Here is a 15,673-nt window from a genome sequence, read left to right on the forward strand (position 1 = left end):
GAGAGAGATAATGAACTTACTATAAACACACCGGAAGAGGCGTGCCCTTGTGATCCCTTACTGCCTTAGCTGCCATTTCTGCCTATAGCTCTTCTAAATATGTATCTACTTGTTTCCAGTCTAGCTAACCAGTGCTTTTAAAATAGAAATACTTGCAGTCAGTTAGATACAACTAAGTCTATTTCTCTTTTTTTCTGGACATCTTGTATGCAAAACAAGGATTCCATCCCTGAAACACATCACAAACTACAGTTTGGAGAAGAAGCTTAACATCCACTGGTTAGAAAAGAACTTCTCTAAAGCCACTCGTGATGGAGTAAAATAAGACAAAACTAAAAAGAAGCTTACCATGGCACAGTATGGTGGGCTATTTCAAGGCATGCTGACAACTAAAATTGGCTATACATTATCAAGCGTCACTAAATCACTCACATTTGCCACCAGAACCAATCATTACTTCATATTTTCTTTGTGTGTAATGTGAATTTAGATTTTTCATTAATTTATTTATTTATTCACTTTACATCCCAGTCATGGCCCCACCTCCCTCCTTTATTCCCACCCTCACAAATCCCTCCTCTCATTGCTCCCTCCCATTAAAGGAGCTACCCCTTTGGCGTCAGCCTGTCCTTGGACATCCATTTGTAGCAGGCCTAAAAGCAACCTCTTTGACTGAGGTCCAATCACACAGTTCAGTTAGGACAAAGGGATCCAATGGCTGGCAATAGGGACAGCCCCTACAACAATTGTTTGGAGACCCCATGAAGACTAAGCTGCACATGTGCTACAAATGTGTGTCTGTGGGGGGCAGGGTAGAAACAGATCCTGCAAGCTATTTTTGGTTGGTGGTTCAGTCTCTGTGAGCCTCCATGGGCCCAAGTTAGTTGGCTCTGTGGGTCTTCTTGTGATGTCCTTGTCCCCCCCTGCCTTAGTCTTATTCTCCACTCTTCTACAAGACTCCTTGATGTTTGACTGTGAGTCCCTGCATCTGTTTCCATTTACTGTTGGATGAATCCTCTCAGAAGACAGTTATGCTAGGCTCCCATCCTCAAGCGTACCATAGTGTCATGGGTTGGATCTCTCCCATGAGATGAGTCTCAAGTTGGGCCAGTCATTGGTTGGTCATTCCCTCAATCTCTGCTCCATCTTTATCCATGCACATCTTATAGGCAGGACAAATTTTGGGTCAAAGGCCTTGTGGGTTGATGTTAACACAGCATTCTTCTAATTTTCAAGCCTACATACAAAATTGGATTCCTCTTTATTTACTCAGACTCTTCCCACTATGGCATTTATTCATGATTTGTTTTATTCCTATGTTGATTAAGAACAGTTTTATTTAGGGAAATAAGCTGAGATGCAGAAATGTCAGTATTTATAGCAAATTCCTTAGGACCACGCTATTTATCCTAACAGGTGGAAACATGAAATTCTTGATTATACCAAGTCGCTTTTGTCAACCACCTATTCCTCAAAGACTGTTAGTTGAAATTTTTCTTAGAAGAATTCCACTTAGTTTGACCTTTTATCACAGTAAACTCTTACATGGCATTTTCTCATAGTATACATGATGTGTATACACATACAAACTTCAAAAGACTGGAAAAACACATGCAAGATAAAGGTTGGTGACTCATTTAATATTATTTCTCCTTGGAAAATTAAGTAATTACATAAATATACTAAAGCTTCTATAGTTTTATACAAATTAGATATCCCTCAGTTTCACAAAAAAATGCCAAATTTTTAAAAAATTAAATACTGGTATTACACTAACTTGACAGAACTGCTCTATAATAAATGATACTTATTTTTAAAATCACAGTAATTGGGAAGTTTGTAAAAGTCCAAATTCAAATTCATGAACTATTTACATTTCAGATTTCAATTTTTAGTAGAAAAATTTTAGTTGTAATGTCACCTCCACAGCAGCCTAATTTATTTAGTGTTCAAGAAAATAAAATAGGTTAAATTATTATATAATTATGAGGCATGCTTTAAAATTGCTTCAATATGTCCTATTTCAAAAATTGTCCTCATCTATAAATGACACAAAAATCAGTGTTCAAAATAAGTAATGAATGAACTATTTCAATAAAAGCACCAGGCAAATCACTGCTTATAAAATTACACTTAATAGTACCTTAAACTAATGAAATAAAAGAGTTCTGTTGAGTAGTAATCATTTTTCCATCTCTGTAAATTCTGTTTGTATAAGTAATGAACCAATACTTCAGGCCTCTGCAGAATACCCTCCGAACATTTTTATTTGGCTGATCGTCCTTTTGTGGGAGATGATTTGAAGTTGAACAGTTACTGTAAATGAATTGGCTTGAATGTATGGCTCTAAATTAGTGAACACAAATTACGGTGCCATGATTTTTCATTACGTTGGCTGATATAGGATTACATTTAAATATATTATAATCGAGAAATGATTTGAGCACGACATGTTAAGCCACTATGATCAGTTATCTACCTCTATATTTAGCCCCTTTTCTGGGATGATAGATTTAGTAATTCAGGAACTCACTGCAAGCATAGGAACTTACAAACAGTTCACTGTCCTTTCAAAGGTTTTTGGGAAACAAGGAAGAAAGGATAGTCCTTTAGTCTGGCTCAGTATAGATTATTGTTTTCAGAAGGCTACAGGAACGTAAGAGTTGCATGCTGGGAAGGGAAGATTAGAAGATCCCAGTTATCTTTGGGAGAAGAGAACACTATTTTTCAAGTGTATATAAAAATCTCTAGAATCTTTAGGATAAAAATTTGTCCTAAAGAAAAGCAGGCAGATAGAAGAAAAGGCACAAACCTTTTCAAGATCTTTAAAATATGGTATTTTCACCTTATCTTACATTCGAATGTCAGAAATAGCGCTTATTTCATTTCTAAGTATTTTTCACCCAATTTGGCAAGAATCTCTAGTAATGTACCATTGGTTTCTATTTGCTTCTCTATATTCTGAGAATATAATGCAATTACATCACTTCCCCTTTCCTTTCTCCCCCTCCCCCCAAGCCCTTTCATATAGATCACCCTTTGCTCTCTTTCACATACATGGCTCTCTTTTTCACTTATTGACGTTACATGCATATATGTATATGTTTATAAACATATATTTCAAAATAAAGCCTGCTCATTCTTTATAATGTTACTTGTACATATGTTTTCAGGACTGACCATTTAGTAGCAAATAACAAGTTGTGGTGATCTTCCCTGAAGAAGACTATTTCTCCCACATCCAGGACTCCTTAGCTGCTTGTCATTCTTTGAGTATTGTAGAAGCTTTGTGAGATTTTCCTCATCTACTTTATCATGCCTATTGCCATTTTCCTTGTTCAGTTCAGTACTTAACCACTTAGACAGTCATTTCTATGTATGTTTTAGCTTCTTAGTCATTTTAATATTGGATTTTTAGAATCAAAATGTCTTACTAATTTCACATATAGCTATGCAAATTGTGCAAAACTATTATTTGATAATCCAGGATTATAAACCACCAATGTACCATCAATGAAGATCACATATGGCTTCCAACATAAGTCTGTCAATGTCAATGAATGAAACATTACTTAAAAATATAGATAATTTACATGAAGGAAATGTCCTAGTAGAAAATCAAAGTGAAAACTTTTTAAAGTCCTAAAGATGCTACCATTATTGGTACATGTCTATAATCTCAGCACTGAGGTAAGAGTTTGAGGCCAGCCTGGGCCTCAGAGTGACGTTGGCTCACAAAGCATGGGGCTACAGAGAACTTATGTTTGGTTCCAAGCACTCATATTGAGAGGCTCATAACTGTCTGTAATTCCAGTTAAAGGAAATTCAACATCTCCTTGCCCCCAATGATACTTTTGCACACAAACCCTCACACAGACATATATACATACAGATAATCAAAAGTACACAACTCATTTTTAAAGACCTGAAGAAAGCAGTGCTTGCATAAAAATTGTAAACAAAACACCTACCAACCATCAATATACCATTCTATAGACAAACTCTTTAAGGTGTTAAAAGAGAGAATAAGAAGAGAATTTCTGAGCATCATTGTATTTAGACTTTGCTATAATGGATTTTCTTCTTGTTTAGTCTATTTTTTGGTTTATTTGTTTGTTCATTTGTTTATTTGTTTTATAGTACTGGAATTTGAAGCCACACTAAAATGTGTTCTCTACCACTAAGTCACCACCCAACCCTATGACATAATTTTATTTGTCCATTTTTCTTTGATGCTTCATTTTCCTTTGATATCTAGATTGTTATCTCTGTATTTGATATGTGCAGGTAATTAAGGAATGAATATATACTTTAAAAATACCATTACTCATCTCTATCAAAATTAATAATTTGTACATAAGTGAAAATTTAAATGTATTTATTTTATGAGGCTTGAGAGGTGATGACAGCAGCAAGGTCACACTCTAGGAGCAAGATGCCAAGTGTATGTGTCTCTGTGTGTATATGTATGGTACATGTGCATATGTGCCTATGGTACACATGTCTAGCTGTCCCTTGAAGTCAGAAAGAGGCATTTGGGTCCACTGGAGCTATAATTACAAGGAGTTTTGGGTCATATAACATGAATACAGGGAACTAAATAAACCCAAGTCCTCTCAAAGAGTAGCAAGCACACTTAAATGGTGAGCCACTTCTTTATTCCCCCCTCCCCCGCCAAGTAATCTTAAACTAATCTCTGAGTATACAATCACCCCCAAAGTAAGTTTGCAGCAGATCTTCTCTCTAAAACCTATATATGTATAGTCACATGGAACCATCATTCTTAGAAAGCTGAGGCCTCAATGAGAATACTGAGATTTTTATTTCATCAGTTCAGATAGGTACATAGATACACAGATAACAGAGATACAGATATACATAGACAGATAGGTGATAGAAAAGTGATTATAGATAGATGATAGATATAATTAATATATAGATAATGAATAAGTAGATGATAATAAATAGATGATAGATAGATAGATAGATAGATAGATAGATGATAGATAGATAGATAGATAGATGATAGATAGATAGATAGATAGATAGATAGATACATACATACATACATACATACATACATACATACATAGAAGCCTTTGTGGGGACAGAGTGACATGGTTCCTGTCCCTGGGAGAGGGTTCTGGTGTGAGCCTCCATGAGTGTTGATGTCTGCTGTGGGCAGAATGCTTGTTTGTGTAATAATGTATATATTTTCTGGACCCACTAGCAGTAGAAGACTCTTTCCTTCCAAGGAATGTTATCCTATTTGATAATTAGAAACCACGTGAATCCAAGAGTCCAGGGTGTGGATATGTCTCCACTAAATGGTAAGCACTGGGACTTTAAGGACAGCCCTTCTATGGGAAAGAGCTCTAAATATATGAATGTGAAATATATAATTTCTCAACTATGCAAAACTATAATGATGCAGTGATTCATATGAGGGGGCTTCATGAGTCTAAAGGAACAGAGGCAGATGCACTATGGGCCAACATGTCAGAAAGATACTAAGGGAGGAAATAAGGAAACTTAGGGATAGAAACTGCGGGAGATCCCACCCAGCTAAGTTTTTTTGTGCATGTTTAAAAAGGAAAATAGATTCCTGAGTTCAGGATCATCCTAGGACAGAGCATGGTAGAAATGGTAATTTCAGGACAGAGTCCCAACCAACTTGCTTATAATGTGGGCAGAAAGAACTCTGAATTCTTTTGCAATGTTAAGAAAAAAAGTATAAACCGGGCTTGGTGGCACACACCTTTAATCCCAGTACTCGGGAGGCAGAGGCAGGCAGATTTCTGAGTTCGAGGCCAGCCTGGTCTACAGAGTGAGTTCCAGGACAGCAAGGGCTACACAGAGAAACCCTGTCTCAAAAAAAAAAAAACAAAACAAAACAAAAACAAAAACAAACAAACAAAAAAAAAAAGGAAAAAAAAGTGTGCTTGCTGTCTGTCTCCTAAGAATCAAAGGGCTGTGGTCTGGGATGCTAATACCATAAGGCAATCAAAAGAAAACCAGGAATAAATGAATGGATTGATAATGTAAAATAAAAGAGTGGATCTGTGTTCTGCTGGAGATGAGCAATTCAGCAATTCAGAAAATTTATTAGGAGAAAAGAGAGAACTGCTTGGAGAGTTCACATAAACACACACATACACACACAACAACACACACACACACACGCACGCACGCACGCACGCACGCACGCACGCAAGCAAGCAAGCAGGACATGGACAGAGATATCTTTTAGAATAGACAGAGAGATCTCCAGAAAAAAAATAGAATATGGAAAGAAGCAGACTAGAAAAGGTGTATCATCAGGTCATCTTCTAGTCAGTCTTTTTTTTTTTTTTTTCTTTTTGGTTAGGTATTTTCCTCATTTACATTTCCAAAGCTATCCCAAAAGTCCCCCATACCCTCCCCCACAACCCCATACCCACCCACTCCCACTTTTTGGCCCTGGCATTCCCCTGTACTAGGGCATATAAAGTTTGCAAGTCCAATGGGCCTCTCTTTCCAGTGATGGCCAACTAGGCCATCTCTTGATACATATGCAGCTAGAGACAAGAGCTCCGGGTACTGGTTAGTTCATATTGTTGTTCCACCTATAGGGTTGCAGATCCCTTTAGCTCCTTGGGTATTTTCTCTAGCTCCTCCATTAGGGGCCCTGTGATCCATCCAATAGCTAACTGTGAGCATCCACTTATGTGTTTGCTAGGCCCCGGCATAGTCTCACTAGAGACTGCTATATCAGGGTCCTACCAGCAGAATCTTGCTAGTGTATGCAATGGTGTCAGCATTAGGAGGCTGATTATGGGATGGATCCCTGGATATGGCAGTCTCTAGATGTTCCATCCTTTTGTCTCAGCTCCAAACTTTGTCTCTGTACCTCCTACCATGGGTGTTTTGTTCCCAATTCTAAGAAGGGGCAAAGTGTCCACACTTAGGTTTTTGTTTTTCTTGAGTTTCATGTGTTTTGCAAATTGTAACTTATATCTTGGGTATTCTAAGTTTCTGGGCTAATATCTACTTATCAGTGAGTACATATCATCTGAGTTCTTTTGTGATTGGGTGACCTCACTCAGGATAATGCCCTCCAGGTCCAACCATTTGCCTAGGAATTTCAAAAATTCATTCATTTTAATAGCTGACTGGTACTCCATTGTGTAGATGTACCACATTTTTGTATCCATTCCTCTGTTGAGGGGCATCTGGGTTCTTTCCAGCTTCTGACTATTATAAATAAGGCTGCTATGAACATAGTAGAGTATGTTTCCTTCTTACTAGTTGGGACATCTTCTGGATATATGCCCAGGAGAGGTATTACAGGATCCTCCAGTAGTACCATGTCCAATTTTCTGAGAAACCGCCAGACTGATTTCCAGAGTGGTTGTACAAGCTTGCAATCCCACCAACAGTGGAGGAGGGTTCCTCTTTCTCCAAATCCTCGCCAGCATCCTCACCTGAATTTTTGATCTTAGCCATTCTGACTGGTGTGAGATGGAATCTCAGCGTTGTTTTGATTTGCATTTCCCTGATGTTTAAGGATGCTGAACATTTTTTTCAGGTGTTTCTCAGCCAAACGGTATTCCTCAGGTGAGAATTCTTTGTTTTGCTCTGAGCCCCATTTTTTAATGGGGTTATTTGATTTTCTGGAGTCCACCTTCTTGAGATCTTTATATATATTGGATATTAGTCCTCTATCTGATTTAGGATAGGTAAAGATCCTTTCCCAATCTGTTGGTGACCTTTTTGTCTTATTGACAGTGTCTTTTGCCTTACAAAATCTTTATAGTTTCATGAGGTCCCATTTGTCAATTCTTGATCTTACAACACAAGCCATTGCTGTTCTATTCAGGAATTTTTCCCCTGTGCCCAAATTTTCAAGGTGTTTCCCCACATTCTCCTCTATAAGTTTCAGGGTCTCTGGTTTTATGTGGAGCTCCTTGATCCACTTAGATTTGACCTTAGTACAAGGAGATAGGAATGGACTAATTCACATTCTTCTACATGATAACCGCCAGTTGTACCAGCACCATTTGTTGAAAATGCTGTCTTTTTTTCCACTGGATGGTTTTAGCTCCCTTGTCAAAGATCAAGGGACCATAGGTGTGTAGGTTCATTTCTGGGACTTCAATTCTATTCCATTGGTTTACTTTTCTGTCGCTATACCGGTACCAGGCCCTTTTTATCACAATTGCTCTGTAGTAAAGCTTTAGGTAGGGCATAGTGATTCCACCAGAGGTTCTTTTATCCTTGAGAAGAGTTTTTACTATCCTAGGTTTTTTGTTGTTCCAGATGAATTTGCAGATTGTTCTTTCTAATTCGTTGAAGAATTGAGTTCGAATTTTGATGGGGATTGCATTGAATCTGTAGATTGCTTTTGGCAAGATAGCCATTTTTACAATGTTGATCCTGCCAATCCATGAGCATGGGAGATCTTTCCATCTTCTGAGATCTTCTTTAATTTCTTTCTTCAGAGACTTGAAGTTCTTATCATATCGATCTTTCATTTCCTTAGTTAGAGTCATGCCAAGGTATTTTATAATATTTTTGCCTATTGAGAAGGGTGTTGTTTCCCTAATTTATTTCTCAGCTTGTTTATTATTTGTGTAGAGCAAGGCCATTGACTTGTTTGAGTTAATTTTATATCCAGCTACTTCACCGAAGCTGTTTATCAGGTTTAGGAGTTCTCTGGTGGAATTTTTAGGGTCACTTATATATACTATCATATCATCTGCAAAAAGTGATATTTTGACTTTTTCTTTTCCAATTTTTATCCCCTTGATCTCCTTTTGTTGTTGAATTGCTCTGGCTAGGACTTCAAGTACAATGTTGAATAGGTAGGGCGAGAGTGGACAGCCTTGTCTAGTCCCTGATTTTAGTTGGATTGCTTCCAGCTTCTCACCATTTACTTTGATGTTGGCTACTGGTTTGCTGTAGATTGCTTTTATTATGTTTAGGTATGGGCCTTGAATTCCTGATCTTTCCAAGACTTTTATCATGAATGGGTGTTGGATTTTCTCAAATGCTTTCTCAGCATCTAACGAGATGATCATGTGGTTTTTGTCTTTGAATTTGTTTATATTATGGATTACGTTGATGGATTTTTGTATATTAAACCATCCCTGGATCCCTGGAATAAAACCTACTTGGTCAGGATGGATGATTGTTTTGATGTGTTCTTGGAATCTGTTAGCGAGAATTTTATTGAGTATTTTTGCATCAATATTCATAAGGGAAATTGGTCTGAAGTTCTCTATCTATGTTCGATCTTTCTGTGGTTTAGGTATCAGAGTAATTGTGGCTTCATAGAATGAGTTGGGTAGAGTACCTTCTACTTCTCTTTTGTGGAATAGTTTGTGTAGAACTGGAATTAGATCTTCTTTGAAGGTCTGATAGAACTCTGAACTAAACCCATCTGGTCCTGGGCTTTTTTTGGTTGGGAGAACATTAATGTCTGCTTCTATTTCTTTAGGGGATATAGGACTGTTTATAACATTAACCTGATCCTGATTTAACTTTGGTACCTGGTATCTGTCTAGAAATTTGTCCATTTCGTCCAGGTTTTCCAGTTTTGTTGAGTATAGCCGTTTGTAGAAGGATCTGATGGTGTTTTGGATTTCTTCAGGGTTTGTTGTTATGTCTCCCTTTTCATTTCTGATTTTGTTAATTAGGATGCTCTCCCTGTGCCCTCTAGTGAGTCTGGCTAAGGGTTTATCTATCTTGTTGATTTTCTCAAAGAACCAGCTCCTGGTTTGGTTGATTCTTTGAATAGTTCTTCTTGTTTCCACTTGGTTGATTTCACCCCTGAGTTTGATTATTTCCTGCCATCTACTCCTCTTGGGTAAATTTGCTTCCTTTTTTTCTAGAGCTTTTAGGTGTGTTGTCAAGCTGCTAGTGTGTGCTCTCTCTAGTTTCTTTTTGGAGGCACTCAGAGCTATGAGTTTCCCACTTAGAAATGCTTTCATAGTGTCCCATAAGTTTGGGTATGTTGTGGCTTCATTTTCATTAAACTCTAAAAAGTCGTTAATTTTTTTCTTTTTTCCTTCCTTGACTAAGGTATCATTGAGAAGAGTGTTGTTCATTTTCTATGTGAATGTTGACTTTCCATTATTTATGTTGTTATTGAAGATCAGCCTTAGTCCATGGTGGTCTGATAGGATACATGGGACAATTTCAATATTTTTGTATCTGTTGAGGCCTGTTTTGTGACGAATTATATGGTCAGTTTTGGAGAAGGTACCATGAGGTGCTGAGAAGAAGGTATATCCTTTTGTTTAAGGATAAAACGTTCTGTAGATATCTGTTAAGTCCATTTGTTTCATCACTTCTGTTAGTTTCACTGTGTCCCTGTTTAGTTTCTGTTTCCACGATCTGTCCATTGGTGAAAGTGGTTGTTGAAGTCTCCCACTATTATTGTGTGAGGTTTGATATGTGCTTTGAGCTTTACTAAAATTTCTTTAATGAATGTGGCTGCCCTTGCATTTGGAGCATAGATATTCAGAATTGAGAGTTCCTCTTGGAGGATTTTACCTTTGATAATTATGAAGTGTCCTGCCTTGTCTTTTTTGATAACTTTGGGATGGAAGTTGATTTTATTCGATATTAGAATGGCTACTCCAGCTTGTTTCTTCAGACCATTTGCTTGGAAAATTGTTGTCCAGACTTTCACTCTGTGGTAGTGTCTGTCTTTTTCCCTGAGATGGGTTTCCTGTAAGCAGCAGAATGTTGGGTCCTGTTTGTGTAGCCAGTCTGTTAGTCTATGTCTTTTTATTGGGGAATTGAGTCTATTGATATTAAGAGATATTAAGGAAAAGTAATTGTTGCTTCCTTTCATTTTTGTTGTTAGAATTGGCATTCTGTTCTTGTGGCTGTCTTCTTTTTGGTTTGTTGAGGGATTACTTTCTTGCTTTTTATAGGGTGTGGTTTCCATCCTTGTATTGGTTTTTTTTCTGTTATTATCCTTTGAAGGACTGGATTCATGGAAAGATAATGTGTGAATTTGGTTTTGTCGTGGAAAACTTTGGTTTCTCCATGTATGGTAATTGAGAGTTTGGCCGGGTATAGTAGCCTTGGCTGGCATTTGTGTTCTCTTAGTGTCTGTATAACATCTGTCCAGGATCTTCTGGCTTTCATAGTCTCTGGTGAAAAGTCTGGTGTAATTCTGATAGGCCTGCCTTTATATGTTACTTGACCTTTTTCCCCTTACTGCTTTTAATATTCTATCTTTATTTAGTGCATTTGTTTTTCTGATTATTATGTGTCAGTAGGAATTTCTTTTCTGGTCCAGTCTATTTGGAGTTCTGTAGGCTTCTTGTATGTTCATGGGCATCTCGGGAAGGGACTTGTGCCCCTGATCAGGCTGGGTTTTCTGCTTCCCTAACTAATGCAGTCTCAGTTCCCGAGGGATTGGATTGGAGCAGACGCTGTGTTCCACTCACCAGAGGTCTTAAGATCCTGTGGTGCATCTTGTAGGTAGCTGGTGGGTGTCAGCATACTCTTCACCCTAGCTACCCTAGTGCTGGCCCGACCAGAAGGGACTTGTCCTAGTCAGTATTTTTGCTTCTTCCAGACACCCAGTCTCAGAGATTCCCTTTCAAGCCAAGGCTGACCCTTGGAATGATAGATAGATAGATAGATAGATAGATAGACAGACAGACAGATAGATTACTTGTGTTTTGAGACAGATTTCCTCATTGGTATAAAAATGGATGACTAGCAAAATATGAGCAAATTGATAAACAGTACAACTGAAACAGAGGTAAGAAAAGTGAAGTCTGATGGTTAGCATTTATTATCAACTTTAAATTGAAAATCACCATAGAACCAAATGCCTGGACATGTTTTCAAGAAAATTTCTAGATCAGATTAACTGAAGTTAGAAAAATTACTTCAGATGTAGGCAATACCACTCCAACACTGGAGTTAAAGGAAGAGAAAGGTAACTGAGAAGTACTGTCTATCTTGCTGCATCCAGAATGTGGATGCAGGGTAATGAGATATTGGCAGTTCCCACCAGCATGTAATCCTAAATGTACTCTAAAGCATGGGGACAAAATAATTCTTTCCTCCTTTAAGTTGTTTTTGCATGGCTTGATTAGAGCACTGAGAAAAGTAACTGGTAAGAAAATTTGGTACCAAGAAGTGTATCTGTTGCTACAATAAATTTGACCATATGGTTCTTAGGCCCTTGGAAATGGCTTATAGAAGGAATGTAGAATAATATGAGATTTTTGTTTTAAAATCCTAGAGTCTAGAAATACAGTTTAATGGCCCAGTCCTATGGGTGTTTGGAAGATCAGCATGCCAAGAAATGCCTAGAAATTAGATGCTCAACCAATGATGTTTCAGAGTAAACAAAGACTGTTGGAAACTGGTTAGAGCCATTCATAGGATATTCTGGCAATGAATCTGGCTGACTCAATCCCCCTACATGACAACTTGATTCAGCAGATCATATATTCAAAACTAGAGTACTAATTTGTTGTTTGGTATAGAATATTTCAGCTTGCTGGCTTCAACCAGACTTAATAGTGAAAGAGAATTATATATATACAATTATATATATATATATATATATATATATATATATATGAAATACAGTTATTTGCAGTTTGGAAAGAAAGAGATTGTGAGCAGCTTTAATCTTCCTAATAAGAAGAATTAAAGAGTTGCTATAACTATGAGGAAATTAGGTCATTAAAGTGAAACCTGGAAGCCTGTTCTGAGGTGAAAAGAAAGGGACATGATGATAAGATTCAACCCATTGTAGAAACCCTCTTGTGAAAAAAAAATCTCAAACAAAACCAAATTAGTTTGAAAGGAAAGAGTTTAAGCTAATATTGCTACTAAAAAGACTCTGTTTAAAAACATCAACCACTCAATACATAAAGGACAAATACAATCATGGTCCAAGCAGGGAAGAGTGAACTGATTTGGAAGTAGAACTGGAAAGTATCATTCATGTTGAACTGGTTTGGTGCTGGGTTAAAGGGATTGTATAGTCTTGGACCACAATTCTAGAGAGCCGCTGAAGCTAGGCAAGGCATGGTAGTACTGCATCTCCTGAAATGTAGAGGGCCTTGAGAAGCTACTGTTTAAAGATTAAAAGCTAAGTTACACTGGAGACATTAGAATGCTGCAGATACCCAGACCATAGGACTTCATTCTTGGGAAGCTGTGGAAATGGTAAATAAAGAAGCTCTGTATGTCTTAATACGGAGCTGAAGGGGTGGAGTGATCTAAACCTTTGGAACCAGGTGATTCCATCATGAGCTCCAGGAGACAGAGATAGAACTACGAGAGTTTGAGTTTCTTGTGCTGAATTTTCATTATGTTTTGATATGATCAGTCTTTGCTACCACTCCATTAATCTGTTGGGACATGGGAATGTTTAAGCCACCCATCAATGGTAGATTAAAGTACCAAAGTTGGGTCTCAATATTTAAGATTTAAAAAAAAATGTTGTAAAGGCCTATTATAAAAAGATAACAATATGCCTCAAAAGAAATTTCAGTCCTTAGAACAGTGTTAAGATTTTATGAGGACTTATAAAGATACATTAAAGATATTTTTATTATTAGATGAAATAAACCCTTAGTGACATAAGAGGAATATTATGATTTTAAATGATATGTTTCAAAGAATGCTGCAGAGAGACCTCACTTGAGTCCTCGATCCACAGGCAAAACTCGGATTCCGGTGGTTACAGGCAAGCAAGGAATTGGCTCAGATGACAGACACGGACACAGAGAGAGTGTCTGTTTGTCATCTGAGAAGAATTAAAGAGTATCTGAATGTATTTTTGTCAAAGTGAGCATCAGTCTTTTATATTACATGAAACAAAGAAATTAAGTGATGCATTAAGGCCATCAAGGTATATTGAAGTTATCTGATGCAAAATTACTTTTACAACAAAACAGAAGAATGCGTACTTAAAAGCTAACAGGAACCAACTGGGATAAAATCAATGTTAACAACTGGGATCAAAAGCAGCCCCACCTAAGATCAGTTTAATCTTAAAAGCCAGGGTCAAGGGCTTCAAGCCCTTGCCATAGTTCCAATCCTAGTCTATTGTATAATCCACCTTGCCCCTAGGCCATTGTAAATTCCTGTGTATGGGAGTGGCTCAGCTATCTATAGTTCTAAGTATCTACTCTAGTTCCTCCTTAGACCACAACTTTCCTTTTTCTTAGGTCTTTGTAAATTCTTGTGTAGGGCAGTGACTCAGCTATCTATGCCCTGTGTTGGCTCAAGGACTGCCTGGATATTTTAACACTGGTGAAGAATCTAACTTAGCTATATGTCAAAATCAATCCTTAGAGGCACTTAAAATAAAGCAATATTGAGGGGAAGTATACAGATCCATTTACCAACTAAAGCCTAAGGTTCCAGGAGACTAAGTTTCCGTGAACTTTTCATCTAGGGACTGTGTCCAGGCTTTGGGGCTTGTCACGTGGGTCACTGCTGGAGTGGATGTGGCAAAAGAGTAGTTTTGATGTTTAATTTTGAATGTCAAAGGCGTATGCTTAGGAATCTCCATAGAGGCAAACCTCTAGCATGTCTTTGATAAAGTCCCTGAGTGAGATTTATTGAAGAGGGTCTATGCACTGTAAATGTAAACACATCACAATTCCTTGGGCTAGGAGTCTCTAATTAATTAAGAGGAAAAAGGGACATGAGCAGAAGCACCATCTCTCTCTATTCCTGACTACAATTGCAATGTTACTATTTGCCTCACATCATTTTTTCCATGCCTTCCCACCATCATAGACTGAACCCTTCAATGCGAGCCAAAATAACTCTTCTATCCCTTATGTTTCTTCGTGTCATGTTTGATACTACTATGAGTAAACTAATAACAGAATGGGAGAAGGATGGAAGCAGATGGCTGAAAAGTGAATTAAGGAAGAAGATGATAGGGTGGTAATCTGAATGGAAATGTCTCTCTGACACAAAGTTGCCTTCTAAGGACAGAGAAGATGTGCTGTGGGAAAACATGTTTATATCTTCTGTGTGGCTAAGGATCACCAAAAGTACCAATATCTCTCATTAAGACAGTTTGAATACTAATAGAGTAAAACTGATAATAAATGAAATGTGGCACTTTTTTTTCTAGATCAGCAAACAGGCTATAGTGAAAATAATGGTAATGAGGAGAAAAGAATGATGCCAATCAAGGTATATTATGAAAACCTGATATGAACAAAGCATCGGTGGTGTGGGAAACTTGTAGCTAAGATCCTAAGCAGTTATGATGATCCCAGGACAAGAAACATCCCATGTGGAAACCAAGGCAGTGATGTGCTGCATGTGTGGAGGCAACAGCAAAGAGCTCAGCATGGCAATAGACTGAATCAGAAGATGAAATGAGAGAGGCAGGCGTCACACCGCACAAAGGTTACAAAGGATTCAGGATGTCACTCTGAGGTGAGAAGGCATTAGAGTGTTTGGAACAAAAGAGTGACATGTTGTGACACGCTTTAAAGGGATATCGCTGTGCTGCCTTCAGGTAACTAGATGGCAGAGTGACAGGGGTGAGAGCAGGAGAACAGTAAGGAGGAAGTTTTATAAGTGTTTTGCTCTGTGGGATCACTGCTGACACAAGTTGCCAGATAACAAAGGGAATTAGTTATATTTCGTTTACTAAAGTGACTGCAGGCAGATCATT

The sequence above is a fragment of the Mus musculus genome, chromosome 11 (genome assembly GCF_000001635.26).
Source record: "Mus musculus strain C57BL/6J chromosome 11, GRCm38.p6 C57BL/6J".
NCBI classification, from domain to species: domain Eukaryota; kingdom Metazoa; phylum Chordata; class Mammalia; order Rodentia; family Muridae; genus Mus; species Mus musculus.